At 40.4% G+C, this 15,084-nt stretch overlaps 1 long non-coding RNA gene across 1 annotated transcript; it reads right to left on the bottom strand.

The window, feature by feature from the left end:
• Window positions 1-3,189: 3,189 nt before the first annotated feature.
• LOC117801968 lies at window positions 3,190-15,044 on the bottom strand. Its single transcript, XR_004624891.1, has 3 exons — window positions 14,926-15,044; window positions 5,385-5,437; window positions 3,190-4,137 (listed from the first exon to the last, which is right to left on the bottom strand). It is a non-coding gene; the product is annotated as an uncharacterized LOC117801968 (long non-coding RNA).
• Window positions 15,045-15,084: the final 40 nt, after the last annotated feature.

The raw sequence follows: 15,084 nt of genomic DNA, 5'->3' as shown, positions 1-15,084 counted from the left end.
AGCTAACATGAACTGAGAGTGCAAATACCTGAATCTTATGATGGATATGAGAAGAGCCTATGATAACTTGAGAAGAGAAAAACTGAGAACACCAGAAGAGGAAACTTAAAATTTATCCCTATAAACAGACAGAGCTTGAAACCAAGTTCATCCAATAAATTCCCTTACCTTCTGCTATTAGCTTGATTGTACTTTTGCCTCTTCCATTTGGTGTGATGGCTGAGCACTTGTAGATAGTTTCAGCCACGAAATCCACATTTCTTAGTAAAAGTGCTAGAGTCCCTCAGAAATTTCAGCCCAACCCACGGAGACTCTTCCCTTATACAAGGGTCCCCTCTGATCCTCCAGTTGTTCAGTGTTATTATGAAACTGGTAAACCAACCTTGGGAAAATTCAAAAAAACCATAGCACCTGAGAAAGTGGTAATATAGTTTATTATCTTCTACTCCATATTCTTCTTTGATGTCTTCTCTTTCCCAAGAAAACTCAAGATTTTCTGTGCCCTCCACAGAGGAGAAACGGCAGGTGAGGGTAACATCCGTGAAAGGGAGGACCCGTAACTCTTCTGTAGACACTGAGAATCTCAAAGAAATGAGGTTAGTAAAATATTCATAAAGGCCAGTGAGTGCTGTATCAGGTAGGCTTTAATAACAGATAAAACAAGTCANATGAGGTTAGTAAAATATTCATAAAGGCCAGTGAGTGCTGTATCAGGTAGGCTTTAATAACAGATAAAACAAGTCATGGGGCGCCTGGGTAGCGCAGTCGTTAAGCGTCTGCCTTTGGCTCAGGGCGTGATCCTGGCGTTCTGGGATCGAGCCCCACATCGGGCTCCTCCACTGGGAGCCTGCTTCTTCCTCTCCCACTCCCCTGCTGTGTTCCCGCTCTTGCTGGCTGTCTCTCTGTCACATAAATAAACAAAATCTTAAAAAAAAAAAAAAAACCAGATAAAACAAATCATTCTAGCTCTTTCAAGCAGTAAGGAATTTAGTACATAGACGTAGACATTTACAAAATCATTGGGAGGCTGGAGGAATGAGCCCAAAGTAGGGCACAGAAGGGGAGACTAGCAGTGTGTGTGTTCAGTCCTTCCTCCCATTGTGCTGGGCTCAGGACAGCACTTCAGAGCGGGTCTGCCAGTGGAGCAGCTGTCTCTGCCGGATCAGAAGTCGTCACTGCAAACAGTGACTCCAGAGCCAAACGCACCTGCAAGAGTCCCACTAGCACGAGAGAGCGCATGCACACCGCATGCTGATTGCACCAGCACCATTCCCCCACTTAAACCAGTTGGCAGTTTAATGCTTGAGCAGATATATCTGACTGGCAGAGTTTAAGTCATCCCCAGAACCTAAACTGTAAAGCAATCTTAGAAATGTAGTTTTTTACTCTCTAGTCTCAGCAAGCCAGGAAGGCAAATCAGAAAGGCAGAAACAGATTTTAGTAAGTCAGTCTGTTCTATCTGCCACAAATCCCTACTGGTCTGGGCAGAGCTATCCTGAGTAGGAGCTGAGGGCTCTGAGGAATACAGCCATGCACTCTGTATTATTCATGGAATCATGACATGGAATACATTCCTGATATGTTAGAGCTGGAAGAAGCCTTAGAGGTCATCCAATTCAATCTTTTCAAAACCAGTTTTTCTAAAGCCCTCCCCAGAAATTGTCACTGACAGACAGGGGAAGACCAAATCAGTGAGACCTCCACTCCTTCACCAATTCCATCAGAACAATCCCTCTCTAATTTACTTTAAAAAGTGGGCTTCCGAGGAGAGTGTTTGATATAATGAGGTGAGATGAAATAGAAGAAAAAAATAGGTGAAGCACCAAAGGAAAATCCAAATGGTCAAAGTTCATAGGCACGGAAGCTTCCAAGCCATCCACCCAGCAAAAAGCAGCCAGAGAGATATGCTGGAGGGTACATTCCAGTTGAATAATAGATGCAATCTGCTCATTAATCAGTAGCAATCACGTGGCTGTTGGTAGGGCTGGGCATAGACTGTCCCCAGAGTGCAGAGACCATATCTTAAACATCCTGTTTCACCAGTGCCTAGCACAGGACTTAACGCAGTTAAAAAAATATCCAGTGTTATCTTATGTGCCAATGTGACTGGGTCACAGGGTGCCCAGGAATTTGGTCAAACATTATTCTGGGCATGTCTCTGAAGGTATTTTTGGATGAGGTCAATATTTGAGTTGGTAAACTAAGCTGACAGCCCTCTCTAATGTGGGTGGCCCTCAATCAATCAGTCAAAGGCTGTTTGAGCTGGACTTCAAACTGAAACGTAGGCTCCTTTTGGGTCTGAAGCCTTTAGACTTGGACCGAAACGATACCGTCACTTTCCTGGGTCACCAGCTTGCCCACTGCAGAGATGCTGGGACTTCTTACCTCCACAATCACATGTTCTCTTCATATAGACTGTCTTGGCTTGTTGCTCTGAGAATCCTCACTAATACATCAGGTGACATTTATTGTTTACAATGCGTCAGACATATTCTAAGAGATTTTCCTGAATTTAATTCATGTAATCTGCATACTAACAGAGAGGTAGTTACTATTATTATCCCCAATTTACTACTGAGAAAACCAAGGCACAGTGGGGTGAAGTAAGTTGCTCGGGGACACACAGCTAGTAAGTGGTAGAGCTATGATTCAAACCCAGGCAGTCTGGCCCCACGGCACTCCATCTGAACTGTGTTCTTCCATCTAAGAGTGGACGCTCATCCTAAACTTGACGAATGAATCAACAGCTAATTAAATATATGAATGACTCTAAAGGAAAACAGATGAGAATGGAAAGAAGAAGGCAAGGAAAAATAACCTGCGTAACCTTAAGAAGGATGGATGTGCATATAAAACATGAAATGTTTTCTTGCTCAAATTGTTATTTCTCTGATGTGGTTACAATCAAGAAGCAGTGGATTATAGTTATTAAAAAATTCCTGTCTGAAGATTTGTAAATCTAAGTTCTAGTTCTTTTTTTTTTTTTTTTTTTTTTTTTTTTTTTTTTTTAGTAAGCTCCGCGCCCACTGCAGAGCCCAAAGTGGGGCTCAAACTCATGACCCTGAGATCAAGACCTGAGCTGAGATCAAGTGTCGAATGCTTACCGACTGAGCCACCCAGGCACCCCCTTTGTTCTAGTTCTAAGCCCCTCTTACTAGTCATTTGGTGATGGGTAAGTCACTTATTCTCTCTGAGTTACAGCTTCCTAGTGTATAATTATGATAAAAATACCTGCCCTGGGGCTATTACAAAATACCTTCAGATCTTAGGGGCTGTTTTTATATGACATTGCTCAGTAATTTTCCAGAGAGACAGAAAGAGGGGACCAGATGGGTGGATACCTTAGTAAGCTGCCCCTCTTCCCAATCTCCCATAAAAATATGTAGCTTACTCATGAGAGGTCCTTAATTTTAGCTTCTCAGGTTATACCCAGGAGGTCTTGCTGCAGCTGAACCCCTTCTTCCCAAGGGAAAGGGTCTCAGACTCAGGAATCTGAAGACTCTAGCCAAAGAATCGTGAAACACAATCTACTGATGATGTAATTGGTAATACAAAAGCCAACCTCTGACCGATGTGTCTGCAGATGGTGCACTTAAATCTGAATCACTCTTTTGTCTATTTCAATCTGTTATTTCTAGACCACTGTGTCTTCAGCTTCCCAATGCCTAAGAAACTGAGGCAAAAGCTCAGCAAACAGCTGATAATGTGAGAAAACACTTTCAAAACTGCAGAAAGGTACTACGTCTCAAGCACTTACTATAGTACCTAGCATACAGTATTAGGCTACCAATACTGCTATAAAATGTAAGGTATTATTAGAACTAATACACTTTTCTCTTTCTCACCTATGTATACACTCATTCTTTTATCTGGTTGGGGTTTTGGTGTTTTGTTTTGTTTTGTTTTTGGCTGTGAGTGGATTGCCTCCCTACACACCAACACAGTAACCAAGCATCAAAAGAAAAGAGCCAGTAAATGTAATCTGTAACCAAGCATCAAAAGAAAAGAGCCAGTAAATGTAATCTGGATGGACCAGGCCTTGCACTCACTCCGAGTAGATCTCTGGAGCTTGAGGACGTCTTCAAGCTGCTGCTACCTTTGGCAAACTGCTGCAGGTCCCTAGGAGATGGCCTATGCCTGAGAACATATTGTTTGATCACTTTGTGAAGTAGTTATGTTGCAGGTTTTAGACATATGGGCATCTATAAAGCATTTTTGCATAGATACTTTTGGTTAGTTGAATTACATCAACAGTTTCATCATCTGTACACTGTTCATCCCAATATTTTTTTTTAAGATTTTATGTATTTATTTGACAGAGAGAGAGACAGCCAGCGAGAGAGGGAACACAAGCAGGGGGAGTGGGAGAGGAAGAAGCAGGCTCCCAGTGGAGGAGCCCGATGTGGGGCTCGATCCCAGAACGCCAGGATCACGCCCTGAGCCAAAGGCAGACGCTTAACGACTGAGCCACCCAGGCACCCCTCATCCCAATATTTCTGAAGAATTGAGAATGAAGAATTATAAAAACCCTGCATTGACTGCCCATTCAGATTTTTCAGGACAGGCCTGATTTCAAATATTCTGTGATACTATATCCTAAATCGACATTTGTCAGAGTCACTGGAAGTGAGGTGGAATATCCAGATATTTTTTGTTTTGGTTAGAGAAGTTCAAATCATAGGTGTGAGTAAGTGTAATTATCTAATATGGACTCAAATGGACAAACCAAATTGGGAGGGGGGTTCTCATTAAAAAAAATAAACAACTTTTTTGGAGGCACCTGGGTGGCTCAGTTGATAAGCGTCTGCTTTCAGCTCACGTCATGATCCCAGGGTCCTGGGATTGAGCCACATGTCGGGGTTCTCTGCTCAGTGGGGAGCCTACTTCTTGCTCTCCCCCCTTCTCGTCCTCTCTCTCTTGCCATCTCTCTCTCAAATAAATAAATTAAATATTTTTTAAAAACAATATATTTTTTTAAAAACAATATATTTTTTAAAAGATTTTATTCATTTCTTTGACAGAGAGACAGAGAGAGAGGGAACACAAGCAGGGGGGATGGGAGAGGGAGAAGCAGGCTTCTCGCCAAACAGGGAGCCTGACGGAGGGCTAGCCAAAGGCAAACGCTTAACGACTGAGCCACCCAGGTGCCCCTTAAAAAAACAATATTTTACAATTTGTGCCTGTTAGATTTTCCCACCTGTCCTTCAATATTACCTGTGACACAAATATAGCATTGTTATTCCCATTTAACAAATGAAAAGACTTAGGTTCAGAGAGATTAAATCATTTGCTTGGTTTTTTAAAATCTCCAAATCACTATTTTCCTCACTCTTCCCCACACTGTTTCAGAAATACCCACTAAGTTTTTTTGAAAAGTGACTCACCTGCATCACGGACTAGCAGCAGCATGTTGACCATCACTGAGAAGAGAGGCATTCTGTAAGGAACAAAGAGAAAGGTAGAAAATTTGTCTCTGGCGAGAAAGAGTAGGGGCCAGCATAACCCAGCCACGCCCTGCTGGGTCTGAGGAAGGCCTCACAGGCACCCCCTCCAGGCAGCACACCCACCACACGTACTGCCAGCCCCTCGGTAGTCTATGTGGGATGCCCACTGAACCCAGTTCACTCAGGCTGATACTACAGGCATGTTTGCTGGATTTGCTATAGGAACCTGGAACTCTGTTTCTATAGTGTGCAAATCTGTCTCTCTAGGTGAGTCACATTTGAATTCGTTTGGATCAGAGTCAGCCCTGAGATGATATTCGAGGGGTCAGGGACAGCTTCCCAGTTGTTGCTGACCGTCTGGGTGTTGCCAGGGGAAAGTTAACAGTGGAGGAAGCATAACAGTAGATAAGCAGGTGTGTCTGGGAAGTTACGGAGTGATGCTTCCCAAACAGAGAAGAATAACCAAGAGACAGTACTAAACCAGTCTGCCCAGCCAGGGCTGCACTTTAATAGGAATGGAATTAATAAGCCTAGGGCAGCTCTGGAAGAGGTAGGAGAAAGGGCTCAGGGAGCACTCAGTCCCTTTGAGAAGCCCTGACAGAAATGTACATCTCCATATGGGTGAGGTCAATCTTATTCACTGGCTGGATCCTGTCTTCTTCTCTGGTCTCATCTCTAAAGACTCCCCCCCAGTCCAAGTTCCACCAGTACCATCCCTAAGTCAAAGTGCTAACCCAACCCTCCTCACCTGGCACAACTCCAATAATCACCAGCCTCACCTGCCCCTCCCCATACCCACTTACCATTCAAAACTCTGCCCAAGTAGCACTTCTTTCCAAAGTCCTCCCTCATCCCAGTCCGGTTCATCATTCCCCCTTCTATATTTTGAACATACTTTTGTCACTGCATAGATCACATTGTATAGCAAGTATTTCTGTACATGTTCTTTGTCCCTTACTATTTTGGAGAACGAACGAAAGAAAGAAAGAAAGAAAGAAAGAAAGAAAGAAAGAAAGAAAGAAAGAAAGAAAGAAAAGATGATCATATCCTTTCAGCATGCTTTCTTGCCTCCTCTTCTTCCTATAATCTATTAAGGAGAAAAAAAAAAAAAGCCACCACAGTCCTCCAGGTCTATGATACACCATACTAATAGCAACTATACATCAAATGCATATGAATGACAAATTTAATCTTAAAAATAAGCCTATGAAGTAGTTGTTATTATTGTTTCCATTTGACAAGAGGAAACTAAAGCATAGAGAGAGTAAATAATTCATCCAAGGTCATACAGACTCAACACTCTCACCTTTCAGGCTAGCTGAAGTCTGTGCATGTCACCTAAATTCTGTCCTGACAAAACTCTGCCACTTCACCACACACTGTGGGAAGTCCTATATCACCCAGAGCATCCAGCAAGAGAACAGGAAGTTCATCAACTGATGAAGCAGGTGGCTTGTGAAGTATTACAATAAGTCTCTTTCCTAGAGGCCTATTAGACCCTGGAGAATATGCACTCTGTGCATTGACTATTAACAGATACAGAAGAACAAGAGAATAAAGGAGCAGCCCTTGCCAGCCAATGACCAAATAAAACACTTCCGGGGTCAGTAGAATGAGTGGATAGATTATTTACCAAGTTTATATATTCTAACTAGGAATATGATTAGTGAATGACAACAGCCATTGATTCAGGAAATACCTCTCTGTGGTATATGCAGTAAAAAATTTGAAAGACATGTCTAAAATAATATAAAATTTAAAAGGCAATATGCAGCTAACAGCTACTAGAGCTATAGTCAACAGAGAGAAAGAGAGAGATTGTAGACAAATGTCATGGAGAAAAAAGTTGTAGGAATACAATATGCTTTTTCAACTCAATAAAACTTCATTATCTATTTCCAAGGTATTTATTTCCAAGGAAAGTTTTTCATTATTAGGAAAGACATAAATCTTAAAGCCTTCCCAATTGCCCCACCCCAGTAGATACAATCTTTGTTCCTCCCTACTTCCATTTTATTTTGTGCTTTTATATAGTACTCCCTCATTTAACAAAGCATAGTTTTAGTGATTCTAATAGTAATACAGATTCATTGTAAAAACATGTTTGAAAGAATAAAAAAGAATGTTACAATCGCTTTTAAGTCCATCACCAACCACTATTAGCATTTGAGAATTTTCTCTTTCAGTCTTTTATATGTGTACTTTTTAAGAGAACTCAATTTGTATATACATTTTAGTGTCCAGCTTAATTTTCCTCATGACACTATTTTGTGAGCATTTCTCCATCACTAAAAATATTCTTACAACCTGGTCTACTTTATTTTATAGTTATTTGTATGCCTATCTTATCACCCCTACTGGACTGTAAGTTCCCTAAGGGCAAGGTGTTCTCTTTGTCTTCCATATGTCCGTTATGGTGTTCCATATATTTGAGATGCCCATAGTAATTTTAATACAGAATCAAAATTAAATTGGATCCGGTGTTACAAAGTTTACCATATAACAGGAGAGAGAGAGAAAAAAAAAACCAGAAAAAATAAATTCATACCCTACTAAAGAAGAGTATTAACTATACCAAAACAGAGAACTCCAAGAGTGCACCCAGGTATTGATTGCCTCTAGGGCTGGTACCCTTTTCACCTCTTATTTACAGAGAAACTATGAGAAGTCTATGAATGCGCTCTATGCAGAAACATACGCATAAAGGAACCAGATACAGCTGGAGTGGATACCTAAATGCTTCAGTCACATTACCCTTCATTTGGCTCTCCAGTTCATAATCAAAGCCAACAATCTCTCTAAACAGTCTGTTTATTGAAAGAGCTTACCTGTATCGCAGCTGGTCCCTCTGATCAACCAGGTGGGAAGAAAGTGAGGAGTCAGTATGTCTTCAAAGGGACAGTTGTGTGGCAGTCCCCAGGGAGAAGGCTTGGTGATACTGTTTCTACCAAGCTGTTGCAGCAAAAGGTCAGTAAAGAGCTCCATGAGACTTAGTATTTCTAACAGCTGCATTTGTTGGCTAAAAGAGGAAGTGTTTGCAAGGCATTATGGTGAAAGAGTGAAACCAAGAGAACACCATAATGTCCAATACTAGGGAATCATTCTGTGCCCAATTTTTTAAATCACATTTTTAAAAAAGAATTAAATGACACAGAAAATGTTCACTATACAACTTTTAGTGAAAAATAAAAATACAAAACAAAATATCTTTACACGTATGTATGATTGCAACCTTGTGGGAAAAAAATATGTGCATATAGAAATGGAAGGAAATATGCCAAAATGTTAGCAGTGGTTACTTCTGGATGGTGAGATTATGTGTCATTTTAGTTGTTTTCATTACATATTTCTGAATTTTCTATAGTGACCTTTTATATTTACATTATGATAAATATGTTATAAATGGAAAAATAAGGAAATGGACAGACAGAACTTACACACATAGTGTGATGCAGAGTGAAGGTACAGGAAGGAGAGGAAATGAAATTTAGTCGCTATCCTCTTAGGGATAAGTATGATTTGTATCTCCATTAAACTTTAAGCTCAAGTTCTCCAGTGGCCAGCTTTTCATTAGGGTGTCTTTCCCCCACCGCACATGGATTGCTGGGTCTGGGTCTGAATTGGGCTGCCCTGTCCTTAACTCACTACATAGCCTGGGTGAGCTCTAGACCAGAGTTTGAAGGAACAATTCTCCTTGTAAGCAGACTTGTTAGAACAAAGCCAAGAAGATAAAGACAGGAACAGGAGGCCTCCTGCTGGGAATGGGTGCCAGAAAGCAGCTTCACCCTTGATCCCTCACCCCACCGTGACTGTATATGAAGCAGTTAGTTCTTCACTTTGGATCTCCAGAACCTCTCAGTTCCTCCAATCACTTTTAGTGGCTGAGTGAAGAAAACACCTATGGAGTTTCAACATGAACTTAAAACTACATCCATTAACGTGAACTGTTGAGTGATGTCTTTTTATAAGCTCCTGCAATATCTATCATAGATTTGTTTTTACATGGTATGCTCAATAAAATAACTATGAAATGGAACATAACAGAGTGAAATAATTGTGATCAGTATGTATCACTTCTCTAATTCATGCTATGGGGCTTGAGGCTTGACATACATTTGACTTCCACTCTGAGGCAGAGGAGGAACATCGTAACGCTACCACAGGACCAAGAAACTGGGAAGAATACATTGTACTCAGATATAAGGCTCTTTCTACAGGTGCTACTTCCCACAGACTGCCCCAAGGCTGGCAGTCTTTTCATGTATGTCTACATGAGCTAATAAGGAAATGGGATGTAGAGCTTCCAGAAAGAAAAGAGTCAGAGATGGTCTCCTCACCTGGTATTCATACCTCTCCCACCATGATCTAGACCAGTTTATCATTTCAAGCTTTACTCTTCCTTTACACCATGTCATAACAGCACACCTTAGATTTGGGGGGCAAAGTCACAATTTTAAATACTTTCTCCCATTATTCTCCAAAGTGTGGCAATACTTGGGCTATTGTAACCATCAGCACAAAGCACATCTGCCAAACCAGACCCTCAATTTCCAGCCAGACATAGGCTGTAATTTCCTTCTTGTTTTTGTCATTCTTTCTCAAGTAATACCTTCTTTTCCTTTCCTCCAATTCCATATGCCTCATCCCATTTTTACCAAAAGTTGTCCTAATTGCAGCAGCCTGGAAAGGTGCCTTTACTCCAAATTTTCATAGTATTTGGTTATGCATCTCTATGCTAGCTACCAAATGTTACTTTCTATTTCAGTAACTTTAGGTTTATAACAGTTTTATTGAGATAAATTTCACATACCATACAATTCGTTTACCTAAAGTGTATATAATACCATGGTTTTTAGTATAGTCACAAGTTGTACAACCATCATCACACTCAGTTTTAGAACATTTTCATCACCCCAAAAAGAAACTCTGTGCCAACCAGTCATTCCTCATTCCCTCCTCCCTCAGCCCCTGGCAGCCACTAATCTATTTCTGTTTTTATAGATTTGGCTATTTTGCACATTTCTTATAAATGGAATGACATGTTATGTGGTCTTTTGTGACTGGTTTCTTTCACTTACATGTTCTCATAATGCTTTCAAAACTTATCCATGTTGCAACATGTATCAGCACTTCATTTATTTTTATTGCCAAATAAAATTCCATTGTATGGATAACCACATTTTATTTGTCAATTTATCAGTTGATATAACTCCGGGTTGTTTCCATGTTTTAGCTATGATGAATAATGCCTCCATGAACATTTGTGTACAGATTTTTGTATGAACATTCTTTCAGTTCTCTTAGATCTATAGTTAGGAGTAAAACTGCTGGGTTACATGGTAATTCTTTCTTTCATTAACCTTTTGAAGAACTACCAGACTGGTTTCCAAAGTAATTGTACCATATTATATACCCAGCAGCAGTGTAGGAGGGTTCCAATTTCTCTTTATCTTCACTAGCACTCATTATTTTTTGGTTTTAGCCATCCTAGTGGGTGTGAATGGTATCTTTTCATAGTTTTTATTTGCATTTGCTAGTGATATTGAGCATCTTTTCATGTATTGATTGGCTATTTGTACATCTTCTTTGAAGAAATGCCTATCAGATTCTTTGCCCATTTTTAAATTGGATTGGTTTTTTTTATTATGGGTTCACGTTTAATTTTTGTCACTTTAAGTATCTTAAAGGCAGTGATTGTATTTGACAAAATCATAAACTCTGGAGTCATATTCCACTATTTGGTTATCCAGCCCCATCATAACTGTGTGACTTGGCAAGTTACTTAATTTTCCGACAGCTCAGTTTTCTTATCTGTAAAATAGGGATAATAATACCTACCTTATAGAATGAGTATGAGGATTAAGTAAAATAATGACTACAAAGCCCTTAGGACAGTGCCTGGCACTTAGAAAATAACCAATAAATGTTAGCCATTATTTTTAGTTATCTCTATACATTTCCAATGTATAGTTCATTTTTTCTTTTTAAGATTTTATTTATTTATTTGACAGAGAGAGAGACAGCCAGTGAGAGAGGGAACACAGGCAGGGGGAGTGGGAGAGGAAGAAGCAGGCTCCCAGCGGAGAAGCCTGATGTGGGGCTCAATCCCAGGAACCTGGGATCACGCCCTGGGCTGAAGGCAGACACTTAACGACTGAGCCACCCAGGCGCCCCTAAAGTTCACTTTTTTACACGTAAGACGTGCTCCATGAGTATTTGAGAATGAATAAATTGGGGACTAAAAGTATTTTAGCTTGTTTATAGTTGTTGCTATGAAAAGGTAAAACAACCTAATTATGGAATATATGCTGAGCAAGTGGATAAAATTAAAAAGATAAAATAGCCACTCAAATTGCCAAAACAGTTGCCAAGAAATACACCTCCTCAGGTATAAGAAAAACCCCTAAATGGAGTGACTTCTATGGGAGTAATCATCAGGATGCTTTTATAGCTCTAACAAATGCTTAGCTAAAGACATCCAGATCTGAAAATGCCATGTTATTATTTGAATCTTCAAAAAATTTTAATAAAGAAGACTGGTTTGGGGAAAGAGACTCAGGAAAGACTCTAAATCTACCAATGTCCAGCAAGAGTACACTAAGGCAGAGAAAGAAATTGTTAGCGATAACCAAGCTGTAGACCTTAACTGACAAAACTGACTGCAAACTCACTCTGGGCCCCTGTAAATACAGAGGCCATTGCCTCCTCACGATGGATTCAAAGACTACGGCTCCCTCTGCCTTCAGTGCTGCTTTAAACAGAGAGTAACTGGCTTTTTGAGATCTGGGCTACAGCTGGTAGGAAGATGGCAGAACTCTAAGCCATCCAGGCCAAATTGGATAAACCAAACTGAAAGCGATTCAGCAACGAAACAACTCAAAGCAACTGACCTTCACCTGACAACTAATGAGGAGACATGGAGTCAGGGAGGAAGAAGAGAGATGGATTGAGATAATGAAAGCCGTGCTTCAGAACACCTATTGGAATCCAGAGGTAGCTGGAATGAAGGTAGAAATCCAGTTTAGGAGGCCTGGTGTCTTGATATAACTAGGGGACAGGTCAATAAGCATAAATGTGGGGAGTCAAAACTCAGAGGCAAGAAGAGTTCAGACCAACCTCTCAAATTGTAATCCCTAAAACATGGCATGACCCAGGCAGAAAACCACAGTTTATGCGGGAAATTGTGCCATCATAAGTAAAGACTGTTCTCAACTTTCTCTTTACCTTGATCATGATAAAACAAGCATGAGAGAGTAATAGTTATAACAATAATTACTATTACTGCTAATAATAATAATAATCACCACTACTCGTGGAGTATTTACTTTGAACTAGGTACTATGGTAAGCCCTTTAGGTTTAGCCTTATAATGACTCTATGAAACAGACAACATTCTCCATAATCAAAGCTTAAAGAGATTAAGTAACCAAATCAGAATTAAATAAGAGAAATCTAATTTTCAGAGTTGGGCTCTGAAACCTAGACCTCATAAAAGCCAAAGCCCATGCTTTAACAACAGTATGTTGCCTCCCAGGTAGAATGGTTTAAGAAATGATTCTTCACTCAGCTTATCTCCTGGTTTTTCTGCAGTCAGTTGGGCAATAAGGCCTCTTAATCAGGTATGCCAAAACCTATTCATGCATTTATTTCATTTACTATTTATTGAGCACATACTATGTCTCAGGGATGGGTGCCATGGTAAGTAGACACAGTTCCTGTCCCCAGGAAATGTGAACAGGGTGGCTGAAGGAGGAAGCGCCCTTCATTTGATGTCCCTTCATTTTTCAATAACATCCTAATCAGGAGACTTATCCTGAAATATAGTCAGTTTGACCCAAGAGTTGCTTGATGGTTAAGTTTTGTTAAGTGGACAAATATACCATATACTCTCACAATTCCCTGAAATCCATATCCCTCTCCCTAGATAATGCATTGCGCTGGCTCCTCCTCCCTTCACACTCTCCAGTGCCCCCACTGCGTCTCTGACATCTCCTCCAGCTCACCACAAGACAGCCCATCACTGTGAAGGACAAGAAGCCACCAATGCTCCTTCACCTCCCACAACATTTTCAGAACTCTCCCAGCTGCCTGGATAGTTTTAAGGCCCACTATAGTGGGCCTGCTGAATTTACACTTATCTGGCTGCAAGAAAGAGAGAAGCATCCATGGTAGCTGAGATATGGCTTAGTATAATGAACAATAAAGGGATTCTCACATTAATCTGAACATTTCTTCAAAACTTTCTATCAGGCAGCTTCCTTCTCTGTTATTTGAGACTATTTCCATCTTTCTCCCTTCATCTCACTGATTTGTGATCTTAACTATTTCTGAATCACATTCAAATCATTTTTTCTCATATCAAATTTCTGTCACTTAATTTTTATCACAGACACATAGCACATCTTAAAAGCATAAAACTGTATTATTTTAAGTATTTGCAATTTTCACATATGAGGGCTCCTGCCAGTATGTGATCTTGATCCAAAACAAAGTCTAATTCTTAAGAGGACCCTTTTGAAACAGGTTTTAAAACATTCTATTTCTGGTCTTAAAACAGTCTTAAAAACATTCTATTTCTGGTTTAAACTGTCAAAGTATATTCTGCTGCTTACTGTAACTCAAGCAGAAATTAAAATTTGGCAGCAGGTTAAGAGGCATAAAGTTTCTTACACAAATGAGTTGCAAGAAAAAAGTTATTTTATTCTTCTTTTTAGGAGGCAGGCAACTTAATGTCATTGATAATATACAAGTTTTGAACATTTATATGCGTGAGGTTTGTAAAAAAATTGTAAAATATTTTTCTCATTTCTACTCATGCCTTTCCAAAATTATAAACAAAAGTAATTTTAGAAAAGACTAAGCTTAGAGTAAATATGTTAATTAGAAGTACTAAATTAAAGCCAGAGTGGGGATTTTGCCAGTTAATTGTAGTTTTAACCTGCAGTAAAGTCTCACTGCTTAGTTCTTAAACTGATCAATTAATTTGAGCTATCTAACCTCTTCCATGGCTCCCAAATTCATTTCTAGCTACAACAACCACAAAATCCACGGAAATGCTTCTATAGCTAAAATGTAGAGTCGCCCTTACTTGATATACCTTACTTTTATCGTGTTTCAAAAAGAAATTAATCCTGCAGGGCAAACACGGCAAGTATTAACTATACCCCACGGATGGAGAAACTGAAATCAAATTCCTTGTCCTAGGACACAAGGCTTATTTAATAGCAGAACCCGAGACAGGATCCAGGGGTTCTGATTTCTAGTCCCGCTGTCTTTGCACTTTGAAGTCGGTGTGGTTAATCCTACGCCTTTAAATTCCTGGGGCTTGCTGTAATGAAGCTGACTCACCACTAAATTCCTGTGTTCTCACTGAATCCCGCATATTAGGGGTCCCACTCCTAAACTGGGAACCAAGGGGGCGGTGCACCATGACGCGCAAACCCTCAAGGCCGCAGAAGCAAACAGGCCTCGGGCTGTTTACCGAGGCAGTCCTGCACTCTGGGGACAGGTCAGCCAGACTCCAGGGACTGTAAACCAGTGCTGTTCAAACCCTCCGGGGTTCAAAGGACGGCCTCTGCCCCCGCCCGCACCCCTTCTCCGCGCCGCGCGCCACGTGAGAGGCAGCCCGGCCCCCCGAGCG

The sequence above is a fragment of the Ailuropoda melanoleuca genome, chromosome 1 (assembly GCF_002007445.2).
Source record: "Ailuropoda melanoleuca isolate Jingjing chromosome 1, ASM200744v2, whole genome shotgun sequence".
Classification (NCBI taxonomy): Eukaryota; Metazoa; Chordata; class Mammalia; order Carnivora; family Ursidae; genus Ailuropoda; species Ailuropoda melanoleuca.
Note: the sequence above shows the minus strand (reverse complement) of the source record. Positions and strands in the feature narration are given on the sequence as shown.